Here is a 27,128-nt window from a genome sequence, read left to right on the forward strand (position 1 = left end):
CAATAGAAAAGGTAACTCTGCTGTACTAAGGAGAAACAAAGACAGACATTACCACGAATGCAATTTTTTTGGTGCATTGTTCCCAGATTGCAAAAGTAGAAGTTTACATTTACAGTGACTCTAGATGTAATATAAAGAAACAAACCAAACCATTGCCGTTCAGTCAATTCTGACTCATAGCGACCCTATCCAAGAGAAAAAAAAGAACCCAGTGCCGTCGACTCGATTCTGACTCATAGTGAACCTACAGGACAGAGTAGAGCTGCCCTATAGAGTTTCCAAGGAGTGCCTGGTGGATTTGAACTGCCGATCCTTTGGTTAGTAGCCGTAGCACTTAACCACTACGCCACCAGTGACCCTATGGGTAAAGCTAATTCATAATTGTTATTAGGTGCCATGGAGGCCGTTCAGACTCAAAGCGACCCTGTGCACAACAGAATGAAACACTGCCTCGTCCTGCTCCATCCTTAAAATCATTGTTATGCTTGAGCCCATTGTTGCAGTCACTGGATCAATCCACCCAGTTGAGGGTCTTCCTCTTTTCTGCTGACCCTGTACTTTGCCAAGCATGATGCCCTTCTCCAGAAACTGATCCCTCCTGACAACATGTCCAAAGTATGTAAGACACAGTCTCGCCATCCTGGCTTCTAAGGAGCATTTTGGTTGCACTTCTTCCAACACAGATTTGTTCATTCTTTTGGCAGTCCATGGTATAGTCAATATTCTTCACCAACATCAAAACTCAAGGCCGTCAATTCTTCTTCAGTCTTCCTTATTCATTGTCCAGCTTTCACATGCATATGATGCAATTGAAAATACCATGGCTTGGGTCAGGCGCACCTTAGTCTTCAAGGCAACATCTTTGCTTTTCAAAACTTTAAAGAGGTCCTTTGCAGCACATTTACCCAATGCAATGCGTCTTTTGATTTCTTGACTGCTGCTTCCATGGCTGTTGATTGTGGATCCAAGTAAAATGAAATCCTTGACAATTTCAATCTTTTCTCCATTTATCATGATGTTGTTCATTGGTCCAGTTGTGAGGATTTTTGTTTTCTTTATGTTGAGGTGCAATCCATACTGAAGGCTGTGGTCTTTGATCTTCATTAGTAAGTGCTTCAAGTCTTCTTCACTTTCAGCAAGTAAGATTGTGTCATCTGCATAACACAGGTTGTTAATGAGTCTTCCTCCAATCCTGATGCCCCGTTCTTCTTCATATAGTCCAGCTTCTTGTATTATTTGCTCAGCATACAGATTGAATAGGTATGGTGAAAGATTACAAACCTGACACACACTTTTCCTGACTTTAAACCAATCAGTATCCCCTTGTTCTGTGTGAACAACTGCCACTTGATCTATATAAAGGTTCCTCATGAGCACGGTTAAGTGTTCTGGAATTCCCATTCTTCTCAATGTTATCCATAATTTATTATGATCAACACAGCCGAATGCCTTTGCATAGTCAATAAAACACAGGTAAACGTCCTTCTGGCATTCTCTGCTTTCAGCCAGGATTCATCTGACATCAGCAATGATATCCCTGGTTCCACGTCCTCTTCTGAAACCAGCCTGAATTTCTGGCACTTCCCTGTCAATATATTGCTGCAGCCGTTTTTGAATGGTCTTCAGCAAAATTTTGCTTGCGTGTGATATTAATGATATTGTTCTATAATTTCCACATTCAGTTGAATCACCTTTCTTGGGAATAGGCATAAATATGGATCTCTTTCAGTCAGTTGGCCAGGAAGCTGTCTTCCATATTTCTTGGCATAGATGAGTGAGCACCTCCAGCTCTGCATCTGTTTGTTGAAACATTTCAGTTGATATTCCATCAATTCCTGTAGCCTTGTTTTTCACCAATGCCTTCAGAGCAGCTTGGACTCCTTCCCTCAGTACTATTAGTTCCTCATCATATGCCACCTCTTGAAACGGTTGAACATCAACTAATTCTTTTTGGTATAATGACTCTGTGTATTCCTTCCATCTTCTTTTGATGCTTTCTACGTCATTTAATATTTTCCCCATGGAATGCTTCACTATAGTAACTCAAGTCTTGAATTTTTTCTTCAGTTCTTTCAGCTCGAGAAACACCAAGCATGTTCTTCCCTTTTGATTTTCCATTTCCAGCTCTTTGCACATGTCATTATAATACTTTGTCTTCTCGAGCTGCCCTTTGAAATCTTCTGTTCAGTTCTTTTAGCTCATCAATTCTTCCTTTTGCTTTAGCTGCATGACTTTTGAGAGCAAGTTTCAGAGTCTCTAGGTCTTTGCACATTTCATTAAAATACTTTACTTTGTCTTCTTGAGCTGCTCTTTGAAATCTTCTGTTCAACTCCTTTACCTCATCATTTCTTCCTTTTGCTTTGGATACTTGACATTCAACAGCAATCTTCAGAGTCTCTTCTGACATCCATCTTGGTCTTTTCTTTCTTTCCTATCTTTTCAATGACCTCTTGCTTTCTTCATGTATGATGTCCTTGATGTCATTCCACAACTCGTCTGGTCTTTGGTCACCAGTGTTCAATGCGTCAAATCTATTCTTCAGATGGTCTCTAAATTCAGGTGGGATATACTCAAGGTCATATTTTGGCTCTCGTGGACTTGCTTGGATTTTCTTCAGTTTCAGCTTGAACTTGCATATGAGCAATTGATGGTCTCTGTTCCACAGTCGGCCCCGGCCTTGTTCTAACTGATGATATTGAGTTTTTCCATCATCTCTTACCACAGATGTAGTCAATTTGATTTCTGTGTGTTCCATCCGGCGAGGCACAGATGAAAGAGGTCCATTGAAAGAAGATATTTGCAGTGAAGAAGTTGCTGGTCTTGCAAAATTCTATCATTCAATCTCTAGCATTGTTTCTATCACCAAGGCCATATTTTCCAACTACTGATCCTTCTTTGTTTCCAACTTTCACATTCCAATCACCAGTAATTATCAATGCTTCTTGATTGCATGTTGGATCAATTTCAGACTGCAGCAGCTGATAAAAATCTTCTATTTCTTCAGCTTTGGCCCTAGTGGTTGGTGCGTGTATTTGAGTAATAGTCGTATTAACTGGTATTCCTTGTAGGCGTATGGATATTATCCTATCACTGACAGCATTGTACTTCAGGATAGATCTTGAAATGTTCTTTTTGACGATGAATGCAACACCATTCCTCTTCAAGTTGTCATTCCCAGCATAGTAGACTATATGATTGCCTGATTCAAAATGGCCAAAACCAGTCCATTTTTAGTTCACTTTTTTTTTAGTGCCTAGGATATTGATGTTTATGTGTTCCATTTCATTTTTGATGATTTCCAATTTTCCTAGATTCACACTTCTTACATTCCAGGTTCTGATTATTAATGGGTGTTTGCAGCCGTTTCTTCTCATTTTGAGTCACATCAGCAAATGAAGGTCCCAAAAGCTTTACTCTACTCTGAGGAGGCAGCTCTTCCCCAGTCATCTTTTGAGTGCCTTCCAACCTGGGGTGCTTATCTTCCAGCACTATTATCAGACAATGTTCCGCTGCTATTCATAAGGTTTTCACTGGCTAACACTTTTCAGAAGTAGACTGCTGGGTCCTTCTTCCTAGTCTGTCTTAGTCTGAAAGCTCAGCTGAAACCTATCCTCCATGGGTGACCCTGCTGGGATCTGAATACTGGTGGCATAGCTTCCAGCATCACAGCAACACGCAAGCTCACACAGTACGACAAACTGACAAGCAAGTGGGCGTAATTCATAAGAAGCATACCAGTTCTATGCCTCTAAGATTTGGGAGCAAAAAAGAAAAAGTAATATTCATTCATTCAATATTTATTAAGTTCTTACCACAACTGAGGAGTCCCTGGTGGTACAAAGGGTTAACATGTTCAGCTGCTAATTGAAAGGTTGCAGGTTATCCAGAGGTGCCTCAGAATAAAGGCCTGGTGATCTACTTCCAAAAATTCAGCCATCAAAAACCATATGGAGCACAGTTCTACTCTGACACACATGGGGTTGCCACAAATTGGAGTTGAGTCCATGGCAATGGGTACTGGTTCTAGTACCACAGCTGTATCGGAGTTCCCACCCCAAGGAAAAAACATTCAATTTGAATAGATAAGAACCTACCCAAATGACTTACAGTTAAAATAAAATGTGAACTGGAGATTAAAAAAAAAAAAAGGCACAAATAAGTTGCTACAGATTTCAGAGGTAAAAAAAAAAAATTATTTCCAGCTGGGAAAATCAGGAAATATTTCATGGAGGAGAAAACACTTGAGCTAACTCTTAGGAAAGCAAGGCCCCTACCATCTCCTAAAGCCCATTCTGGCAGGGTCTGCTTACTTTACAAATCCCGAATACTTCCATTTGGGGAGATGGGGTTGCTCCCCGCTTCCTGCTCATATGCTATTACTCCTCCTCCTTCCTGTAAAAGCTCTATTTCTCTGAAGTTCATGCTACTGGACTTTCCACCCTCTTCCTCTTCTCATTCTTATCAACCAACAGTGTCCAGTCATGCCCCTTCAATCACTGCTGACCTTGGTTCCTGGAACATCTTTGTCTTCTTCTCCCTGATCTCCTATTTTTCTTGTTGAATTCAGCACACAGACAGGGATGCCGCTTACAGTTGTACAGGTATGCATTGTGAAAGGGCAGGACGCCATCTTCCTTAGTGCCTCCATCATTGATTTGCAGAGTTATTTAGCAGATTCTGCCAGATAATGGTAAAGCCTCTTGAGAAAGGGGTGCCATTTTCTAATTTGCACAAAGTTACCATATTGGTTAACAGGGCTGTGTTTGAGTAATTAGTTCAATACCCTGGCTCTTTTGGTCCTTGGCCTCCTCACCACCATTACTTTGACCACCATTCCACCTCAGCCATATAATTCCAGAGTCACACCCTGGATTTTATCATTTCCAGAGGTTAGACTACCTCCAAAATAACAAATCTAGAGACAATACTTTCCTAACTTCACGTCCTGTCTTATAATTCACTTACTCAAGTGTCTCTGTGAAATAATGTTCTTGTCTAGATGATACGACTAATTCACTGTCTCTTCCATTTCCTCTCTGTTCACTAGACCCTGTCATCATTTATTCTTTTTAGATCCAGCTTAAGTTTAACCATCTTTCATTAGAACCATTCTGTTAAAATACTGGCAACATTCTTAACCCTCTCTCCCTCTTTCACATTCACTAGGGGAAAAAAAATCAATTCTGGATGAACCCAACATCTGTCTTCTCTGGGCTGGCATTCACGCAGCTGAGCATTGCTGGAGAAATCCCTCAGCCACCAGATGGTTACATCTAACCCCACCCTGTAGCATACTTCCCCTCACTCATGCAATCTCAGCAACATCGGCCTTTTGATAGATCTGCATAGAGGTTAAGCACTCAGCTGCTAACCATAAGGTGGGCAGTTCGAACCCACAGGAGAAAGATTTGGCAGCCCTCTCCTGTAAAGATTACAGCCTTGGAAACCCTACTCTGCCTACAGGGTCGCTATGAGTCAGAATTGACTAGATGACAATGGGTACAGCAAACCAAGCTCTGGTGTATTCGCACATAGTGGTTCCTCTTTTTGGAATGCTTTTCCAGCAAAGTCTTCTCATGATTGGGCCCTACTTGACCTTCAAATCTCATTTTAATAATTAGTAACTAACTTTTACTGAGCATATTCTTTGTGCATAGTGTTTTTTATACATTAGTTCAATCTGCAATAAAACTTTCGATGTAGATTGTATTATTATCCACATTTTACAGATAAGAAAATTCAGGATTAGAGTGGTCAAGAAACTTAATCAAGATCACACACATAGAAAGTAGTAACTGAAGGATTTGGTCCCATGCTAGTGACTATAAAAGCTATGTGCTTATGTACTCCATTACTCTGTTTCTCTGTCTTGGGCCCTGTCCCCATTCTCTTCTGTTAGCTTCTCCTCCGCAGATATACCTTCCAAATGACACCCTAAAAATGATTTTCTGCATTTGTAATTACAAATTTATGTACGTGTTTGTGCCTTGCATTTTCACTGTCTTCCTCCACTTATGAGGCTTAAACTCTATAGGGGTCATAGGTCTATTTTGCTTACCACTGAGTCCTCAGGGCCCAGCAACATGCTTAAAACAGACCAGTTAATGCTTGTTAAGTGAATGGAAGGATTTGAAAGACAGGACAAGGGAGGTTGACAGGGCAGTCTAGGCAGAATGGGGCCTGAACAAAAGGTCCAGCAGAAAGACTTAGGAGGACACACTAAAGCGTTTCTGTGAGTCGGAATTGACTTGATGGCAACAGGTTTCGTTTTTTTTTTTTTAATTATTATTGGTTTAATGGGATGATTGGAGCCTTTGTGGCACAGTGGTTAAGAGCTACAGTGAGCTACGGGATGACAGGCTTTTCAGTCTACCTTGGCTTTGGTAAGATAAATAGGGCTGAAGGATTGCCAAGTACCAGGTTAAACTAGAAAGTGGAAGGTATTCTATGTTCCAGGGCCAAGCACCAGCTGTTAGGTCACTGCCACAGCTGGGGACCACAGGGCCCAGCCCCCTCTGTCCTGGGGGGTGGGCTGACGTGGTGTGAGAGTGCTGTCCTTCTTCACAATGTGGGTTCCTGTCAAGGCTGAAGGGCACTTCCCACACAAGTAAAGATCCTGCTATCAGATCACCACAGTAGCAACTGCTGTGGAACAGACAGGGAATGTGAGATAGATAAGAGAGAAAAGATAAGTAAGTGGCAGCAGGATACAATTTTATTACATTTTGACCAAAGTCATTCTAAGACACTTATCACAGCAAAGGGCAGGTTCAGTATAATCTTTAAAAATAACTTAAAAAGATCAAAACAGAACAAAGCTCAAATGGAACTCTGAGTATATAGAAAGGTAGCATTACAGTGTCAATTTTATGAGGGGAACTTTCAAGGCAATAAAACATCCCTGAGTCATTTAACTGCAGCACCTAACAGTTTTAACCCTAAATTTTAAAGTGTTCTTGTTATTGTTAGGCGCTGTCGCGTCGATTCTGACTCATAGTGACCCAATATGATAGAGTAGGACAGCCCTATGGGTTTTCTAGGCTGTAATCTTTATGGGAGCAGACCGCCAGGCCTTTTCTCCTGAAGAGCCAATGAGTGGTTTCTAACCAGTAATCTTTTGTTTAGCAGCCAAACACTTAACCATTGTGTCGCCAGGGCTCGTAATTTTTAAAGTAGCAAATGCAAAAAGGCAGCCTGTGAAAGTTATGGACATGTTTATATGTTGCAGTAAGTAACTCGCCTTTCCTGATGTTGTTTAAAAGTTATTACAGTTTTAGGTTATCCTAGAGAGACGGACACCTTGAGACCACATACATAACCAGTCGCAGCTGATTCCGAATCATGGCGACCCAACGTGCATCAGAATAGAACTGTGCTCCACAGGGTTTTCAATGACTGATTTTTTGGAAGTAAATTGCCAGGGATTTCTTTTGAGGTGCCTGTGGGTGGGCTCAAACCTCCAACCTTTTGATTAGAAGCCCAGGTCATTAACCATTCGAACCATCCAGGGACTCAACCACATACATAAAACCAAAACCATTGCTGTCAAGTCAATTCTGACTCATAGCGACCCTATGGAACAGAGTAGAACGACCTCTTAGGGTTTCCAAGGAGCAGCTGGTGGTTTCAAACTGCTGACCTTTTGGTTAGCAGCCAAGCTCTTAACTACTGTACCACCAGGGCTCTACCATATACACGTTGTTGTTAGGTGCCATCGAGTTGGTTCCAATTCATAGCAACCCCATGTACTACAGAACGAAACACTGCCCGGTCCTTCCCCATGGCTCGCAATTGTTGTTATGCTTAAGCCTGTAGTTGCAGCCACATACATAGGGCAGAATAAAAGGTGCCAAGGAGGTGTGGGTTTCATCGGTAAGGAAACTTAGAATGAAACTGAGGTGGTAGCAAAAATTAGGGCAGGAAAGACAGCAGGACATGTCTCGTAATTGACTGAGCCTGAGTTATCAGATTTCTACGCACATTCTGTGCAGAGTAGCAACTTCCACCATGGAATCCAGAGCTCATGCTGGCTGCTAAGAATATCTCCTGTGACAAAGAGGTTTACAGGGTGTTAATCTGCTGCAGCTTTCAGGAGGGGTTTGTAAAAAGGAACAAGAAGGTCTAGAGGCCAGGGAAACTCAGCACAGGTCCTTTCCCACCCTGACCATCGAGTACTTAGGAAAGGTGGACAGCTGCCCCTGCATACAGCCTCTGGGCTGGCGTGTGCCTGAGAGTTTACAACTGGAAAAGTGACACATAAAGGAAGGGACGGGGAACCAGGAGAGGGAGGGAAGTTCAGCAGACTCCGCTGAGGTTTGACCACAGTTCCATAAGGCCTCCTTGCTGCAAGCACCTCCACTCTTGGCTTCAATGCTCCCTTTGGCCACAGGGGTGTGCTTGGCCTATGCAGGGAGTACGTGACCCTGAGAGCAGCTCTCAAACAATGATGCCTGAGAGTTGGTGTGTAAATGCATCTCTGTGGGCCATCGCCAGCGTGTGGTCCAACCCTGCAGGCTTGAGCATTGAGCCCCACGTCCCCCGTAGCTGTCTCCACTCACTCACGTACCCTGCACTGGCTTCTGCCCCTTCCCTGCCTCACTTTCCCACTGCCCTTTTATGCTTCCTGGGGTCACCTCCTGGGTGTGACAACCTGCACTCAAATCCTTGCCTTGGGCTCCACTTCTGGAAGAATCCAACCCAGGACAAGAAATAAACAAACACAAATTCGAACCAAGAAAAAAAAAAATTCCAAAAGAAGGAAATAAATTTGTCTTTGCAATTTGGCCAACGGTGGTACAATTCTAGTGATTTGCCATAACCCTGTGGTCTGGACCATACTTTCTTTTTCTTTTCCTTCTTCCTTTCTTCCTTCCTCTCTCTTTCCCTCCCTTCTTTTCTTTCTTTATTCCTTTTTTTTTTGAGCCTAAATGTCCTACTTCTGTAGATTGGCAGAGCAAAGTCAGTCTGGAATTTATTTTAATGTTTGAGGGTCAGGACGATTCCAGGTGTTCAAATGAGATCCGTAACAGCTGAGGGGTGGGGAGTGATCACGATGAAACTGAGACAGAAACTTATGAAAATAACATTTAATCCTCCCATCTCTCTCAGGTATTATCACTCAATTTTGGAAATAAGGAAACTAAGGCTCAGAAGGTAAAGTAATTTACTTCATTTTTAGAAACAGGTTTATTGAGATATTTCACGTCATTTGCCCACTTAAACTGCACAATTAAATGGGTTTTAGTATATTTCAAGTTGTGCAAACATCACCACAATCTAATTTTAGAATATTTTTGTCACCTCAAGCTGACTTTATTTTTGCAATAATAAAAGATAAACAAACAACCAATGTGCGAGGTCCCATGACAGGCACCGAACTATGTTAGTGAACATGAAGGCTATGCCCCAACCCTCATGCACCTTAAATCCCAATGGGGAGACAGGCACATACTTGCAAAAACACAGTATCAAGGTAATTATAGGCTGTGGAATGTACTGTGACTATAAAAAGCAGAGTGACTGAAATAAAGAAAGATGGGGATAAGGGGACTATTTTATAGCCCAGGGTCAAAGACTCCTTCTGTGGGGAGATGACATTTAAAGTGAGACCCAAAACAAGAGACAGCATCAGGCACTTGACGATGGAACAAGAGAGTTCCAGACTCAGGAGACAGCAAATGAACCCAAAGGCACTGAGGGGGAGCTGAGAGTAGCCTGAGCTGAAATTGGAGAAACAGGGAGAAGGCAGATCCTGCAGGGCTTGACACGCCATGGGAAGGAGTTTGAGTTTCATTCTCAGTGCTTTGAGATGCCACTGAAACATTTTACTCATTGGGTTCTCAGGACCTAAATTATGCTTTTAAATATTTGTCTAGCAGCTCTGTAGAGAATGCATATCAGGCAGGCATGAATGGAAATAGGAGGACTAGTTAAGATGCCACTGCAATTGCCTGGGTAAGCGATGAAGTTGACTTGGACACCAGTAGAGGCAGTGGGGATAGAAAGAAGACAGAGTCTAGTATGTTTTAGTAACCACAGGAGGTAAGAAAATCAACGCAGTATATATAGTTTTCTGTGAGGCGGAGCAGGGAAATGGGTGGCAGCAGGAATCAGGAGTCCCTGGGTGGTGAAATGGTTAATGTACTCAGCTGCTAACCAAAAGACTGATGGTTCGAATACACCGAGAGGCACCTCTGAAGAAGGGCCTGGCAATCTACTTCCAAAAAGTCAGCAGTTGAGAACCCTGTGGAGTACTGTTTTACCCCGACACACGTGGGGTTGCCATGAGTGGGAATTGACTCTAGAGCAGTTGTTACTGGTAAGCCGGAGTCACGGGGAAGAAAGATGTTAGAAAATGAGAGGTTCTAGAGCAAGTCTGTGATGTTGGTAAGAATAATACAGCAGGGAGGTCGAGAGAGTGCTGCTGCCAAAAGTGAGAGGGGAAAGATGCAATAAATGTGGTCCCAGGGAAAGCAGCCGGTAGAAGACAGAGCTGCTCCTGGAGTCCAATCACATCGAGGTCATCAGTGTTCTCTGAGGACTCCTCAGATAGCTGTGGACTCATTCAGAGGCTACTGGTAGAGCAGAGGAAGACTGAGCAGGTGGGGTTCTAGAGACCCCACTGCCACTGAAACCAGAGTAGTTCCTGCTTTGTTTATTTTATATTTGGACTTACGCTTACACTTTTCCTTTGCAGAAAGTGATCTGGGCTCAATGAACTTTGAGAACTACAGCACTATTCTATGCTACTTAACCAAGAAGTAATTTGTTTAACAAATAGCTCTCCAATTAATTACTTTGAAGGCAGTCAAAGTCAATCCTAGAGGAAGCAGAATTTCCAACTGTTTTGGAATGGTGGAAACTTAAGAGTGTGGCAAAGAGCCCTTAAGGATGCAGAAGCCCAGACACAAGTCAGCTGGTTACATTGGGGGGACTCAGGCAGACAAGGTTGCTGGTGTCTCTGGCCAGGAGTGTGGGTAGGATGGGGTGAGCTGGGGGCAACCTGCCACATGGCCATGTGTAGGCTGTGGAATCTACTTTGAAGATCGATGGGTCCCTCCAGGAATTTTGTGATCCCTTGATCAGCTCTTTCTGAGAGCTTCATTTCCAGATGTTACTGGACAGGTACTGCTTAATTTCCTCTATACAGGTGAGTCAAACATGTACAGGTCACTCAGAAGTAACCCCTTAGAACCTTCTGCTCTGACGTTGATTTGGGGGAGGCTCTGGTGAGGAATTCTGCTCTGCCCTAGTTCTGATGCTCTTCTCACTCCCATACTCTGAAAGAAGCTCATCCTGGCTCTGCAGGCATCATCAGAGTATCCCAGTTGTTCCTTTATTCGCTGTCATGAGGCAGAGGGGCAATTTATGCAAATCTAACTCACACATATTCATATACGTCCCAGCATGTTAGAAATAAGCAAAAGAGAAATCTCGCAATAGTTTATAGATGAAAGCTTTATTAGCTCTCATAAATTGTATTATTTAGCAAAGAAATTCTTTAGTAATTTATTCAGCAAGTATTTAAGGAACATACCATTTGCCAAGCTCTGCAAGGAGCTGCCATATAGAAAAGAGTATGATTCCCACAGTCTTCTGGAGGAGACAAATGATTATGGCAGTGTGTAATACATGCTGTAATGGAAGTAGGTATAAAGGCTTAAGGCTCAGAGAAGCAAACAAGTGACTGTCACAGGAACTCAGCAGTGGCTTCATAGATGAAGGATGGCTGAACAGGGCCACAAAGGATGTACAGGAATTTGCTAGGTAGAGAAGTGGCAGAAGGGTTTTCTGCATTCATGAGAAAGTATACAAAGCCCTGGAGACCTCAAAGAACATGATGTGTCTGGAACACAAATGCTTTCGTATGCCCTTGGTGTGGGCAGGTAGGTATGAGGCCAGAAAGGGAGTGTGGGTCTAGATCATGGCTTGCTATGCTAGAAGGATCACCAATGATTTCTAAGTAAAGAGAGAAGCACGGTCAGTCTAGAATCTTAAGAATATGCCTATAGACATAAAGTGTAGCTGGGAGAGAGACATGAAAGTGCTAGGTATGGCAGTGGCAGGGCAACAGAAGGAAAAATCCAGTGTGAGACCTGTAGGAGTTAGAACTGAAAGATTTGAAAACAGATTGGGAGTGGAGGGCAAGGGAAGAATTGAGACAGACTCTGGTTTTCTGATTAGGTGACTTAGGTAGATCACAATGCCGTTAACATAAAAAGGTGGTAAGAGAAGGGGAGCAGGTTTAGAGGCAGAGGCTTAATAACTATGTATAGAAACATAAGACCTCGGGGTTTATAATATCTTATAATAATACCTATATGCAGTTCAAATCCATCAGCCGCTCCTTGGATACCCTATGGGGCATTCTACCACGTCCTATAGGGTCTCTGTAAGTTGGAATCGACTTGAGAGCAACGGGTTTGGTGGTTTGGGCCACATTTAGGTATTATGAAGATATTTACATTTGCCTTGATAGTCCTCTGGGCCAGCATTGATTTTGAGTTCCTTTTCTACTAATAAAAATAGATTTGCATTGATTCTTCTGCACTTACCTGTCCTTTCCCTTTTGTAATCAAATCTGTGCAAAATCTGGGACCAGGGCAACAGTTGTAATTCATAGGGAAAAAAATTATCTCTGTGGGATCAGACCCCAGCCCTTTGAGCCTTTGGCTGTATCTTCTCACCAGGAGTCAATTGACAATAGATAATATCACAAACAATATATTCTTATTACTACTGGATTTTTTTCTTTATATAACCCATTCTGCGATTTCCATATCAAAGCGTATGAGAAATAAGCTGTAAGTGGGTTTCACACCATTAAGAAGCTCCTGACATTTTCGAAGTTCCCCTGGGGTTTATGATGAGAGTCTTTCTAGGAATACTGATCTCTAGGAATTGAGAGAAATATTCCTTGAAAAATTTGTCCAAATGAAATAACAAAAGGAATACTTGCTATTCTAAATCTTCAAAGGAATTGCATTTTTTTTTAAATAAAAGAAAATCAGTGGCTGCAGGTGGCAACTTGCTTTTTCTTTTGATTTTGTGGTTGAGTGAGAATTTGATGAGGAGGGTTTGAGCATAATGAGCAGAAAATTACGTGTTCGATCTGTTATATACATTATCTTGGTGTCTAAGTGAAGAAGAGGGTGGTGAAATTATCCTTTCAATTCAAAACGATGCTAATCATCAACCTAGATAATTTTTCCAGTAATATGTTTTGTTTGCTTAATTATCCAAACTGGCCATCCAGTGACTTCAAATCCATCATTAACCACACAGCCCGCTGCTTTGTTCTTGTTTGGTAGACAAGTATTTCATCTTTTTAAATGATAGTGTGCTTTTGATATGCTAACTTAATACTTATCTGTCAGTGTATGATTGAGTAGTCAGAGAGTTTACAATGTTTTACAAAGTTCTTGAACTAGAGAAAAATGTTGAGAGATAACATAATTCATCTTTGGTTTCTTCTGAGAAATAGATTTGTTAGTTTGCTAATCGTTTTCAGGGGAAGATCCAAGACTGTGTCTGTGTAGTTTCGATTGTATATTCGGCCCTTAGCCCAGTGCTTAGCACATGGCAGAGCCTCAGCAAACCTTTGTTAAATGAATGAATGGATGAATGAGTGAATGATGGCTTGTTATTCCTCTCTACTCCCCAACTGCCCTAAATATTAACATCAACTAGAAATGCTCATCTGTTGATTTTCTTCACATAGTTTCTTAACAGAGTAATCATATATAGTTCAAACCAAGACACTTTTGAGAAGGAAAGGGATATTACTAATAATCACACTAGGAGAATAGGCATAAACCAGGACTATCTCAGACAAATTGAGACATATGGTCATCCTATACAAAGAGGATTTTGAAGGCACTGGAGAACAAGAGAACATTTTTCTTGCTTATATCTCTTATCTTGTCTGTTTTCATGACAGCTTACCTGACCTGATATAATTGATCCGATCTTTAGAGCTAAATAACTTAGTGTTGCCTAAATGCAATGATTTTCACCTGCCAGTCTGAATTTTATATTAAAGTGATACAAAAAAAGCCGTAGGAGGGGAAAAAAAAGGGCCTTTTTGGACACTATTCTAACCCCATGCCTAGCTCTTTGTCTGATGCATAGTTAACTCAAAATTTGCATAAAAAATAAAGTTCTAATTTCAAAATGATAGAATGTAGAACTAGAAAACACTATTCCCACATGAAGTATTCACAGAAATGGATCAGCCATAGAAATTATTTAAAAATATATATTAAAATATATAGAACCAAAATCAAATGTGTTGAGTTGATGCCGACTCATAGTGACCCTATAGGGCAGAGTAGAACTGCCCCATAGAGTTTCCAAAGAGTGGCTGGTGGATTCAAACTGCTGACCTTTTGGTTAGCAGCCATACCACTTAATCACTCTGCCACCAGGCTTCCAAAATACATAGGCATAATAAAAATTAAGAAGGGGTTCTTTTAGTTGACAAGAAACTGATGAATCCCTGAAAAATGAAAATACTTATTTAAGACTAAACTAGAAAATCACTTCTCAGACCACACATAAGAGTAGTACCAAAAGAACTCCTTTGCTAGCAGGAATTAGAGATAGAAGCAGAAAGGAGACCAGAGGCAATTAGAAAGTGTACCACAGTGGGAGCAGCCAGGCAGGTTGACCTCTACACACACACACACACACACACACACACACACACACACACACACGGCATATCCATCTCCACCCAGGAGCAGTGAGTGTCAGAGCTTGGGATAGAGTGGCAAGGCAGTTCCTGTAGGTGTCCACAATGCCCTGGAGTATCATGGTTCAGTCTTTCACCACTCTTACTGGAAACAGGGTGAGCCCCAGCAGCAGCTCCTCTCTACCAGTCTGTGCAAAGAAAATTAACACAAAATCTAATAAATAAGTTCAACTATCAAAATAAAATCATTAAAAGCTGAAAAGCTTCTCAAAATTTGAGGAACATCAGTGCCATGAAGGGATGATTTTTCTCCAAAAGCCAGCAATGAAACAAATGAAGGAGTTTATATTAGTGGAAGTAGAGCAGGATTATAACAGAAGCTTGTTGTGCTAACCGAAAGGTCGACGGTTCAAACCGACCCACAGTCACTTCGGAAGTAAGGCCCGATGATGTGCTTCCAAAAGGTCGCCCTATGGAACAGTTCTACTCCAGCCATGTGGGGTTGCTATGTGTGAATCAGAATCAATTCAATGGCAACTAACAATAACAACACATATCATCAAAGAGATAAGGGAAAATAATCATGTTCAGAAAAGTAGGATGAGTGATTATGAAAAAGAACCAATTAGATGTCGTGGAAATGAAAACTCTACCTTTTGAAATTAAAAAAGAACTAAAAAATGGACTGATTAAAATGATAGACACAAATGAAGAGTAAATTAATGGTCTAAAAGATTGCATCAAGACATTATCCCAGAATGTACCACAAAGGAGGGAAAATGGAAAGCACAAAAAGAAAGTTAAAATAAAAGATGAAAAACAGGGTTAGAAAGTCAATACCAATCAATTTGGAGTTCCAAACTGAAAGGAGAATACAGACAATGCAGAGGAAGCAACACTTGGCAATATAAAAACAAAAAGCAAAAGCAAAAAAAAATTTTAGACCTAACGAAAGATGTAAGTCCTTAAATTTAAAAGGCCTATCAAGTACCAAACAGCAACAAAAGCAACAATGACGGCAAAACCCACATTGTGACATTTTGTAGTTATATCAAGTCTAAGTGGAAAATCCTAAAAGCTAGGAGAAAGGAAATAAACCAGATTACTTACATATTAGGAATTAGGCTCATATTGACAGTAGGCTCATCATCAGTGTCTTTGCAAACAATGGAGTATTTGTCTTCAAAGAATGGAAGGAAAGTAGCTTTGTGTCTCTAATCCTATATCCAACCAAACTCTCATTCAAATAAGAGGGCAAAGTAAAACATATTCAGACATACAAATCCCTGTAAAGCTTATCTTCAGTAGTTTTTTTTTTTTTTTTAGAAGTGCGGATTATTAGAGGATACACCCCAGCAAGAAGAAAATGAATTGTAGGAGGAAGCAGTTGGATGTATTAATTGTGTAATTAAAAATTGATAATAAAATGAAGCTTATTCCTAGGGAAGTAATGTTTGAGTTTTAAAATTGTGAACATGAAATTAGATACAATTGGAATTCTGTAGTTATTTGCTTCAATTCTGCAATATGTCCCACATCCATCAGGGTATTAACTGAAGAATAATCAGGGGTCTGGCATCCTCTGGTTAACAAGGTGGCCCTTAGAAGAGGTCCCCACTTGTCCTGCTTCCAGAGGAGTGGCAGCTTAGATGCCAGGACTGAACCAAGATCTAAACTCCCTACAAAGAACATATGAGAGCAAACGTACCACAGAATCCCTGATGGAAAGCCACCTCCAGCCTTTAATGTAGCTTCTAGAAGAGCTATATATCAAATTTCTGTCAACAACTAATTCTTTCTCTGTGCCATTTTCAAGGACTTTTCAAAGGTTAGAAGGATTTTTATAGGGAGAAAATTTGATAAATCGAATAAAATTGAGTATTAACAGAATATTGAGATCTGAGAAATGCTCTCACTTGCCCCATATTGCTTTACCTAACTCCTTTCCAACTCAATGCTTAGAGAGCTCTGAATGATATAAGGGGTTTTACTGCCATGGAAAAAGCACTAAGAACCTAGTTCTGAGCTCCCTGGGCATGACCCCCTACTACGCAGATGGCAGATGGCTTCAAGAGGTGAATTCTTAGAGTAAAAGCAAAAATTTAACAAGGTTGCCTGTAAGTTACTGCATAAATTGGGAAAATTTTCGTTTCCCTCTCATTAATGTCAGTGCTTAGTATTGTGCCTTTGGTGGACATTTGCTGTTTGGACTCTCTAGCTCATCTCCATCCTTCTGGAAGGACCACCTCATATTTCTGTATTCCAAATGGGAGCTGATATGATCGCGCCTCCTTGACCTTAGTGGTTGGTCCAGAGGATGAACACATGCCTTGCAGTCCATATCCTCAGAACATGGAAGAAGAAAGTTTGCAGTTGTAGGGAATGAAGCCACAGAGCAATGAGGGACGGGGAAGTGGAGTCCTGGGGTCCCTGGATCCTGTGGTAGTGATTATATTCCTACTCAGCCTAGATGCTGAGCCAGTGAATTCCCCCTTTTCACCTAGTTAGTTCAAGTTGTGTTTCTGTCATTTGCAACCAGAAGAATCCTGTCCAGTTCAGTGCCTTGCCCAGAACAGGTGCACAATAAAGGTCACTGGACTTAGAGGAGCAGGCCAAGAATTAACTCAGCACAAGAGATCAAGCTCCAGAAGAGGGAGGTGAGTGGACCAGGCCAGAGCATCTTTGTGGGGGCAGAGCGTGTGTGTGGGCAGGGGGCAGGGGTAGACCATGTGGGAGTGATTTTGCTAACAAGAGGCAAACAACCAACCACATGGTAGCAACTCATGCCAACAGAGCACAGCATAGGTGACAGTAGGTCTCAGTAGGAAAAAGTCTTTTATCCAGAAATTGAAAATGACATTTGGGAATTCTGATTACAAACATTGTTAGATTTGGGCCTGCTGTGATCTTTCTGTGGTGTAATACTTGATATGTGCATTGGCTTCCTTTTTTCTTAATAACACTTTCTTTTGTTATCTTGTGGTAACGTACTTGTATGTGAGTTTGTGCATGCAATTCAAGAGCACAAGGAGAGAATTGATGTGTCAGCCTGTTGAGCCTCCTGACGGAGAAATATTCTTAGGGTTCTGGGTAAGGACTCAAGCAAGAAGAGAATGACTTCCCTAAAGGTAACTCAGATCCTTGAGGGCATTTGGCAATTCTGACCGAGAATCACCTCTAACCTTTAGAGTAGCTTTCTGTGGAGCTAAATTCTCGTTTTGACAACAACTAATACTTCCTTATGCCAGTTTTAAGGACTTTTCAAAGTTTAGAAGGAATTTTATAGAAGGAAAATTCTAAGAATTGTATGAATCCAACTGAACATTTTAGATTCTAGATGTGTCTGATGTCACATATTTCTTACAAACTTTTTTTTAACCTCAGCTTCTTCATTCGTCTAAAGACAGTAATCAGCTTTGATCTGTACCAGGAGCATGGTAGAGAAATTATTGTTTATCTTAGCTTCCCATGCTATTGTAACACAAACACCGCAAGTGGGTAGCTTTAGAGAACAAAAACTTATTTTCTCACAGTTCTGGGAGCTAAAAGTACAAATTAAGTTCTCAGACATGTTGATTCCTCCCTTGGTGGTAGCCCTGAGAATTCCTTGATTTGTAAGCAATCATCACATGATGTCTGTCTTTCCCCGTGTGTGTGTGTGTGTGTGTGTGTGTGTGTGTGTGTGTGTGTGTATCAATCCTGGCCTTTAAACCTCAGAAGTAATTAGGTTTAGGATCTAGCCTGCAATGGTATGACTTCACTAACATAACAAAAGAAAATCCCTATTTCTAAACATTGTCACATATATAGGTACAAGGGCTAGGAATGTAACACTTCTTTTGGGGAGGTGGATAACACATTTAATCCATAACATTATTTAATAGGATAGTAGAATGGAGCGCTCCTTGTTTCAGTTATGATGGAAATGTCAGTAGAATGGAAACCCTGGTGGCATTGTGGTTAAGTGCTACGGCTGCTAACCAAAGGGACAGTAGTTTGAATCTGCCAGGCATTCCTTGGAAACTCTATGGGGCAGTTCTACTCTGTCCTATAGGGTCGCTATGAGTTGGAATCGACTCGACGGCACTGGTTTGGTTTTGGTTTTGGTCAGTAGAATAGATAGCCAGAATGCAGAATTTACAGTGGAAAGGTTCTGGAGAACTTCTATGATTTGTAGTCCCCCAACCAAATCAGGGATATAAATAGAGGAAACAGGTGGAAAGAGGAGAAAATTTGGTGATGACATTTCTTTGGAGACAGCTGTTGCTATTCTATGAGTTCCCTATTAGAAAGGGTGGGATCTAACTGGATCATCTCAAGCTTTGTGAGGGAGGCTTTTCTGGGATGACCTGGAGAACTCTGAAATGTGTTAAGAGTTGAGAGACACGGAAGAGCAATGCCTCAGAAACTTAAAGTATTCCTGTGGGAGCAGCCTGCACTTCCAGAATTTGCTGGGCTAAAGGATATGTGAGTGTTTCCTGTAGACCAGATGTGAGTCACATGGAAGAGAAAATTATGGTAGGGTCATCTTGGGTCCTGTACTAAAGGGCCACACATAGAGATGGAGGAGTCCCAGCAACAGGAAGCTGGAAGTGATTGCAGGATTGTTGGGGGCTGTGGGTGGAGTTTCAAGTGACATCTTGGAATAGAGATGCATCCACCCAAGTCATGAGAAATATCATCAATGAGGTCCATCAGAGAAATTCTAAAGAGACCATGGAAACATCTCTAGGGGAAAAAAAAGATGGCTTCTCTCATCAGCCAAGCCCAGAGATCCTGAAGCCAGCTTACAACAGCACCAATTTGAGTAAGACCTTTTCCATCCACCTACCTCTCCTCCCTCTGTCACCTTCCCTACCTTTCCAACCCTGGCTAGTAAGTGGGGATGGGGAAGGAGAAACCCAATGGGAAATAAAAGGAAAAGCTCTATGTCCTCTTTATTAACCAAGTTAAAATAAAAGGTTTAATATATGTATTATTTTTGTGACTCATTGTTTTAACTATTTCAAACCAAACAATGGATGACAGTCCCAATCAAAACAAGTAAGAAGGGCTTTAGCTACTATGACTAGATAATAATAGATTAAAGTGTATAAGTTCCGTGATCTCTACTAAAGATGAGATGTCCAAAAAAATGTATGTCTACATTAATAATAATCAATTCTCTTTAACATGGGCATATGGAAATCTATTTTGATCAGAACTCTAAGGGGGAAAACAAGCTCTGACACTTATTGGCTCTATCAGATTCTTGGATCATTCTTAAAAGTTTATGACTAAATGACAGAGTGTGCCTGCCATTATCTCACCTTTTCCACTCAAAATGTTATGTGAATAAACCAATTCTTCAGCTCTATTTAATGCCAAAACAGAACAAGACAGACGGCACACTGTCATTTTCTCACATAGTGGAACATCGTCAATTACAAAACCATTGTCTTGGCCACCAGCTAGAAGAGGTAATAACCTCCAGAAATTCTATTATTTGTGTGCCAGGAGGGCCATATGAACATGGCAGGACAAGTCTTTGAGCATCATCCACCACATACTTCATGTCAGTTCATTCATTCACTCAATTAATATTGGTTGAACTCCCACAGGGAGCCTGGCAATGAGACAATGTTTCCTACTGAACAAGCATGAGAGAGAATCCTGGGACTCACCTGACTCCATTAGAATGCTTTGGTGGAGGAATCTAGAAAAAGGAAATAGCCTGTGCTGGCCTGTCTCTCCTGATCAAGGTCATTGTGCCCAACAGTTTCTAGCCCATGACTGGCTTCCAGAGTTTGGTACTGAATTATTTAAATCCATATCCGTGCCTGTTCTTGGTAGGAGGACATGCTCCACCACAACACAGTGGAGTAGCCCTGGGTCTGGCTAGTAGTACAGAGCCAAGAGCTCAGCCCAGGGAATGGAGAGATAGCTTGATGCCTCTGAGTGTATGGGGAGACTAGTCAACTTTCGTGCATATAACAAACTTTATCATTGATTTCCCTAGCATTGCTCAATTTCTACTTGAGTATTGAATACATGATAATTTTCCATGACACTTAATGTTTAGGAAATACTGTAAAATGTTGATAAATATTCATGGTAGAGACTGTAAGATTACTGAGTTTTAAGTAAGCCTGCTTCTGTATGTAAGGTGTCGTAGATACCATAGAAAATTACTGGTCAAATCCCTTCCTATGTCAGAAGAGTGTTTTAAAGACTGAGAACTTATTAAAAAAAAGCACTTATAACGTCTTTAAGAAAGGAATTAATAAATGCAGGATATAATTAGTATAAAGATTTATAAATATTCTTAATAAATTTAGAAATTTGGAAATAATTCTACCTCTGTACCTTGAGGCACAGTGGTTAAGAGCTATAGCTGCTAACCAAAAGGTTGACAGTTCAAATCCAGCAGCTGCGCCTTGGAAACCCTATAGGGCAGTTCTACTCTGTCCTATAGGGTTGCTATGAGTTGGAATCGATTTGATAGCAACAATTTTGGTTTGATTTTTGGTAGCTTACAAGTTTCTAATTATATGAAATGCAATGTCTTAAATAGGCATTGAGGATACATCATATTTATCTCATATCATGTATTTGTGAGTTTTTATTTTGAGCAAACATGATTATAATATGAGAAATTAGAATGGATGTTCCTCCAACTCTGTGTGTTGTCTCAAATTTGCTATTAGAGAAGAGTAAATTGAATTGCCCTAATGTTTTCTTACTATTAATATTAATTTAAAATTCTCCTAGAGCACTTTCTCAGTTTGGTGAATGGCAATCTATATAGGAACGAAATTTATTTTTAAAAGCACAAAATACTTACCAAATGTATACTGGTAAGAGTGAAAGGAATGGGCATTTCCAGATATTAGGTACTCCTGGTGATTGGCAACCCACAGTGGCTCTCTCATCTACTCATTAACCAACTCATTCTACCTAAGCCATTGCTTAAGGAAGAGAAATAAGGAGCCGATGCTTCAGAAGGGTTGAGAAATTCCTGTAGAGAAGTAAACATGAAGAGTGTGTGCATGATGAGCATGGAAAGTTAGGCTACCCTTATTCTGATGGGGCCTTGCACCTCTACTTGCCCTTGCACTATGTCTTTCTCAGGTAGCATCAAGGTTACCACGGAAATGCAAGAGTTTCAATCATTCCTTCCTAGCCCTTCTTCTAGGTTCTTCCTTTCTCTGGGATGAAGTCAGAGGGACTTGCATGGTGTAGAGGCTGTGAAGGGGTCCAGTGAGAATGTGCCAGTGAAGTGACTGTCCTTGAATGCAGTGGACCATTCCAATTGGAGCAAGTGCCCCTCCAGGACAAATATAGTGGGTAGGAACGGTTGATCAGGAAAACTCCAGGTAAGCAGAATTTGGTTACAAGCAAGCCATTTTTAATGTAGCTGTGGCAGTCAAAAACATTTGTAAGAGAGAAGAAATAATGTATAAAACTACCATTTGGTGGCATTCAGTAGATGCCAGGGTCTATGTTTTGTGTGTTACATTGTTGTTGTTGTTAGGTGCCATCAAGTCAGTTCTGACTGATAGCAACCCTATGTACAACAGAACAAAACACTGCCTGGTACTGCGCCATTCTCACAATCATAGCTATGCTTGAGCCTATCGTTATAGCCACTGTGTCAATTCATTTCAGTGAGGATCTTCCTCTTTTTCCCTGACCCTCTACTTTACCAACCATGATGTCCTTCTCTAGGGTCTGGTCCCTCCCGATAACATGTCCAAAGTATGTGCTTCCAAGGAGCATTCCTGCTGTACTTCTTCCAACACAGATTTGTTTGTTCTTTTGGCAGTCCTTTATATATTCAATATTCTTCGCCAACACCATAATTCAAAGGGAACAATTCTACGTCAGTCTTCCTTATTCATTGTCCAACTTTCACATACATATGAGGTGATTGAAAATATCATGGGTTAGGTCAGGTGCACCTTAGTCCTCAAAGTGACATCTTTGCTTTTTAACACTTTAAAGTGAACGTTTGCAGCAGATTTGCCCAATACAATGCGTGATTTGATTTCTTAACTGCTGCTTCCATGGGCATTGATTGTGGATCCAAGTAAAATGAAATCTTTTTACTTCAATATTTTCTGTGTTTATCATGATATTGCTTATTGATCCAGTTGTGAGGATTTTTGTTTTCTTTATGTTGAGGTGTAATCCATACTGAAGGCTGTGGTCTTTGATCTTCATCAGTGCTTCAAGTTCTCTTCACTTTCGGCAAGCAAGGTTGTGTGTTCTGCACGTTACAGGTTGTGAATGAAGTTTTTCTCCATTCCTGATGCCACATTCTTCTTCATATAGTCCAGCGTCTTGGATTATTTGCTCAGCATACAGATTAAGTATGGTGAAAGGATACAACCCTGATGCACACATTTCCTTGTGTATTACATACACAATCTCATTCTATCCACAAAACATGTATCCGTGAGGTTCACACTATTTTATGCCCACAAGGAAATTGAAGGCCAGGGAGTCTACATATGGCTATGTAGCTATGACAAGGAGAAACTTGAAAAAAGTACAAGGCTGTCTGAATTTAGCATCCACACCCTTAAACCCTATTAGGAATTTTAACTAATGGGAGATATCGCAAAGAAATACACATACTTGGAAAGAAAAACTTTTAAATCTAAAGCCATACAGGTATTTATTAGGTTCAAACATATGAAATTGACAATATTTAACTGTTTGACCTACAAAAATGGCAATTTCATATGGTTCAATCAACTTAATTTATAACTCCTGATATTATAGCTGCAGAAGAACTTCACAGATGGGGGTCTTTTTGCAGAGCACATTCGTATTGGAGAGCCTCCAATATTTTCCGTGACTCATGGATTTTTGTTGTGGAAAATAACCAAGCAATATATATTTACTTAATAAAGTTGGTATAATTAAGGCAGGAAGTATCTATACATTCAAAATTAAAGTTTTACCATTTGGAGGTAAAACCTGGGAACTCTTTGTAATTAATCCATCAACTCTGATAAAAGGTAACAGTCTGACAAGGACTAGTCCGGAATACCAAGGCGGAGAGCATAAGCCAGAATGCCACATTAAAATCCTCTAAACCAGGCTTAGGATAGGTGTTTCTCTGGTCACTTTTGGTTACAGCCATTTATAATTTGCTGTGCACTTATTTACGATTATTAGTTTCTGAGTGGTGCTCTACACCTAACTGAAAGGTTGGCGATTTGAATCTATCCAGAGACACCTCAGAAGAAAGGCTTGGCTATCTGTTTCTGAAAGGTCACAGCCTCAAAAACCCACGGAGTGCAGTTCTACTCTGCACACATGGTGTCACTATGAGTAGGAATTGGTTTGTTTTTTTTGGTTTATTTATGCTTAAGCTAACTCTTTAGTAACATTAATACAGTTCTTTCTGTACTATTGTTATTGCCCTTGTTGTTAGTTGCCATCAAGTCGACTCCAGCTCGTGATGACCTTATATACAACAGAATGAAATGTTGCCCAGTCCTGAGCCAACTTCATAATTGTTGGTGTGCTTGAGTCCATTGTTGTGGCTGTTTTGTCAATCCGTCTCATTGAGGGTTTCCCTCTTTTCGTTGACCCTCTACTTTATCGACCATGATGTCTTTTTCTAGAGTTCGATCTTTCCTGATGGCGTGACCTAAGTAAGCTAGTTGAAGTCTCTCTATCCTTGCTTCTAAGGAGCATTCCGTATTTCTTTTAAGACTGATGTGTTCCTTCTTATGTCAGTCCATGGTATGTTTAATATCCCTTCACCAACACAATAGTTCGAAAGCATCAATTCTTCTGTCTTCTTTTTGCACTGCCCAACTTTCAACTAATGATTTGTCTTTATAAAATTCCAAAATAAAAGAGTTCCTTCATATACAGTAGGTGTCATACATGCTGTTGGCCAAATATGTCCAGTTTTTCTCCTTCTGAGACACAAGAAAATGGGAGTCGCATTTCTGAGGTCCCTGTGACTGAGTGAGCCCTGTTATTATTTCCAGACAACGAACTGAGAGCAGAAAAAACATACATAACTTCTGAGCTAAGCACTGAATTGCTGCATAAGACCTTCCAGAGTTCTTTCTTTCCCCTCTGGCATGGCAACTGACAACATTCAATACAATAGCTGTCCTTCAGCCTGATCTTGGGAAGAGGAGCTATGAAGTAGAGCCCCTACCCATCCATGGTGAATACATTGCATAAGCTAGAAATAAACTTTATTGTAACAAGTCACAAAGCTTTTGGGGTTGTTTATTATGGAAGCATACCCTAGTCTATACTGACTGATACCGGTGTTTTGAATGACCCAATTACATTTTTAATCTCCATTCTGAAAGTGAAGTTTGCACCTACCTGGTTCAGACATCTCTACTGCTTCCCATGGATAGATGAGGTACCTGACTTAAAAGCAATGCCTGAAAAGGATGTATTCCAGTGTGGGTGTGGCCACCCTTTCTACCCAAAAGTAGCATCCTCAATGTCCAGTGACCAACCTCATGAATGAAGCAAAAACTGATTGAAGCAAAGCCCTTCACTAAGGGTGTAGGTGGCTTCCTGGGAATTAAGATTTCAGAGGCAACAAAGGACCACTGGAAGGAACTTTGCCTCTCCCTGCATCAACCATGGAGTCAGAATACCCTCCATTCACATCTCTCATTTAACATTGTTACCATAAAAATCTGATAACAAAGACGATACCTAGAAAGGTTGAGTCCACTGTAACTCCTTAATATATTAGCACACTTGTTTATTAATTAAAAATCCACATAGCGCAGAGGTAGTAAGATGCCTTATAGGTAAAGCTTGAAGGGAAGAGATACACCAAAGGTCTGAGGCATTAGGGGACTTCCCAAAGGAACTGGTAACACACTGTGAACAGCAAAATGAGAGACATGGGGAAGTATGGAGGATGGATCTTGCCAATTTCATGATTTCGTCCTGGAGAAGAACTAGTTTTAACACTGATTCCAGTTGTTTTTCTTGAGAAAAATTCCCGTAATTGGAGATGTATATCAATAATATATGATGTGTGTGTGAGGGGGGCAGTTTTCTATTCAAATCCCTGAGTCTCTGTAAATAAATTTATACCTTTTAGTCTACTAAGTAAGATTTGCCTAGTTATCACCTGCTCCCAAATGCATGGCATTTATTACAATTTATAGAAATTTTCTATTAAAACGTATTGCTTTAGGCTAGACTATGATGAAACCTCACATTTCAGCAAAACAGTGATCCTTGTCATAATGCTGTGATAACCGCGAGATTCTAAGTGCTATTACAGATCAGACCATGCCTAGCAATCATGTGGCGAACTGGAGCATTTCTCAGAAAGCAAAATATGTATGAAGACAAAATTCATTGCAAGAGAAGCATATGTGATAAGATATGACAACGTATTTTGTTGACAAGCAAAATGTACAGAGAGCCTCCCTCTCTCCTTTCCACCCTCACCTTATCTGCCAACAGGAATCTTTGAAAGAGCTGGCCATTGCAGTAAGTAATTTATGCAGCTCTTCTAACATCTAGACACTAATGCAAATTTTCTACTTAAGAATGCTGACCTTCGTAGCATCAAATCATGGCCCAGAAACCAGAAATTTCCCTTCAATCTTGCATGCAGGAGTCACATTTTAAAACCTGTCATCTTGCATAGGGAACTACCATTTAACTGTCATCAGATATGACTTTTAGAATTTAAATTGAACAGCATATAAAATGGTTCTTAGCAGCAGGTAATTGTATTTTATCATTTCTTTCCTCTTTTGAATGTTCCACTATAAGTTTCTGAGCATTATGCAGTACTGGTTTTTGACTGTGAATTCTCAGAAACAAGGTTTTACAAATAAACAAAGGTCCTACAACTTTTGACTTAAATCACATTGAATTTTTAAAAATGTATTACACAAGTTTTTAACTGTCATAGGAAACAGAATATATCCTTTTCCTAATCACTCAGAATTTGAGTTTTGGGCATCCATATATTGTTCTGTGCTGTTAGCATATATAGACAGAGTGAGGGAATTATGTTGTTGTGTTAGGTGCTGTTGAGTCCGTTCCTACTATGTACAACAAAACGGAATACTGCCCAGTCCTGTGCCATTCTCACAATCATTGTTATGCTTGAGCCCATTGTTGCAGCCACTGTGTCAATCCATCTCATTGAGGGGCTTCCTCTTTTTCATTGACCCTCCACTTTACCAAGTGCAATTTCCTTCTCCAGGGACAGAGTCCTCCTGATAACCTGTCCAAAGTATGTGAGACAAAGCCTCACCATCCTTGCTTCTAAGAAGCACTCTGGCTGTACTTCTTACAAGACAGAGGATTATGGAATACAGTTTTTTGGAGAAGTTCCTAAAGTCAGTGCCACATGCAAGCCCTAAACGTTGCTGTCAAATCCAGTACTCACTAGACACATGTGGCTGTTTACGCTTAAATTTAAATCAAT

The sequence above is a fragment of the Elephas maximus genome, chromosome 1 (genome assembly GCF_024166365.1).
Source record: "Elephas maximus indicus isolate mEleMax1 chromosome 1, mEleMax1 primary haplotype, whole genome shotgun sequence".
Lineage (NCBI taxonomy): Eukaryota > Metazoa > Chordata > Mammalia > Proboscidea > Elephantidae > Elephas > Elephas maximus.